The 1,894-nt window shown below is 46.5% G+C and overlaps 1 non-coding gene across 1 annotated transcript; it reads right to left on the bottom strand.

The window, feature by feature from the left end:
- Positions 1–295: 295 nt before the first annotated feature.
- TRNAK-CUU (transfer RNA lysine (anticodon CUU)) lies at positions 296–368 on the bottom strand. The gene has a single exon. It is a non-coding gene; the product is annotated as a tRNA-Lys (tRNA).
- Between the last annotated feature and the right edge of the window lie 1,526 nt (positions 369–1,894).

Below are 1,894 nucleotides of genomic sequence, written 5' to 3'. Positions count from 1 at the left end.
TAGCAGTGCTAAGCAGTATCCACTAGGCATTTGAACCCAGAGATCCTACTTTCATATTATAGACATAAGGCTCCATCTTAAGTATTAGTTTTTTTCTTTCTTTCGAACGTACCACTCCCCCAAGTGCTCAGGCTGCCGGGCCGGCACAGAAAGTAGGAAGGGGAGCGGTTCGAAGCTCGTTGAGCAATTCGACCCGCTCTTCAATCCAATCTCATCCGTGGGTGTTTACCCCGTTACGTGGAGGCATTCTTATGCGTGGGTCATCCATTCGAAGCCCGGAAGTGTGTATACTTGGCGCCCAACGTGGGGCCCGAACCCACGACCCTGAGATTAAGAGTCTCATGCTCTACCGACTGAGCTAGCCGGGCATTGTTTATAGTTTACGCTGGAGCATTTTTTAGTAATAGATAGGCCGCCCACAGGGAGGATAGTGTGCTATGATGGAGTCAAAATGCCAGGTTCGTGCCACAATCTGATTACATTTGGTATCGAACGGGTTGGCAGTTATTTGAAATGGAGTACCCGCCACGTAACCGAACGGATGGAGACGTTAAGCACATGTCCGAAGTGCTAAAGATTCATAATTATAGATTGGATACTGCAAGGGTTGTTCTGATTGTGTGATATTCAGCAGGATTGTCATGGTCATCATACGGGTGTGCGTAAGTCACAACTCGTGATGGTAACTCACACAAGATCAGCCATGAAAGGGAGCGACATGAATAATAAATAGGATAGGAAAATGACAAGAACAGAAAAATCATGTGTCCAGTTTAAGTGGAAATCCGCATGAGTGTCGCTCATATATTAAAATTGGTACCCGGGACAGACTATGAAGTTGTCAGTTCGTTGGGAGACAATGTTATGGTTCTCTCAGTGTGAGGTTAAAACGGCCGGCAAAATTCTTCAAATTTCGCCAGTTACGGGTATCGGCCAAAGATTGTGCGCTGAGGTTACGGAATTTGGCAGATATAAATATTTTTTTCGAGAGGGCTTTAGACGCCGCGGATAGAGCAGGGTACCTCAACCCATGCTCAAATTTTTGCGCAGTGACGGATGCGATGTTGCCAGTTTGAGACGGGTAATTGTCTGCTAACGTCATCTTACCAATCTCAAGGTGATAACATCCATTAGTGACTGGGGTATGCCATGTTTCCGGCATACGTAAAATCGAGCCCACGGTAGGCCGCGCGCGTGACCGGAAAACTTATTCCAGGTTCAGGGCTAACGTAGAATTATTATTATTGTTATTATTGTCGAGTGATATGATGAAATTTCCTATACAATGAATTGTGACGTTAATATGGTAGGGTGCGTGACACAAGCCGTTTGTAGGCCCAGTTTGGATTGATTTGTTGGAATTTCGAGTAAAGTTAGGTCACGCTGAAATTTGTATTAAATATTTGAATGTATCTATGCTTTCTGTCAATCACCGGTGGTCAATTTTCTGCCCACGGGAGATCCGCTTTCTCCAAGATAGAATCTAATATGGACGTGCAGGTCATTAGGGAAATGATGTGCCAATTATTGGCAGAACAAAAGGAACATTTCGAAGAACAATTAGGCAAGCAGGCAACAGACGTTAAAGCACAGCTAGACAAGCAGGCGGCAGACGTTAAGGCGCAGTTTGACACGCAGGCAGAGCTTTGCCAGGCTCAGGCGGCTACGAATAAGGCTTCGTTAGACGAGCTCGCAGAGGATGTGAGATTAGGTCGTGAACGTAGCGACGAGAACGCCGCGAGATTGGAGGCAAAGATGACCGAGGCGTTGGAGGGGAAGTTAGAAGACGTCATCCAGCAATTAAAGCAAGTAGAGATTAGGGTGACCAATAGGATCGACGTGACGGACACCAGGGTAAGCGCGTGCGAGGAAGAGATGGAGAAGGTGAGCGCCC

Source organism: Anabrus simplex, chromosome 3, assembly GCF_040414725.1.
Source record: "Anabrus simplex isolate iqAnaSimp1 chromosome 3, ASM4041472v1, whole genome shotgun sequence".
NCBI classification, from domain to species: Eukaryota; Metazoa; Arthropoda; class Insecta; order Orthoptera; family Tettigoniidae; genus Anabrus; species Anabrus simplex.
Note: the sequence above shows the minus strand (reverse complement) of the source record. Positions and strands in the feature narration are given on the sequence as shown.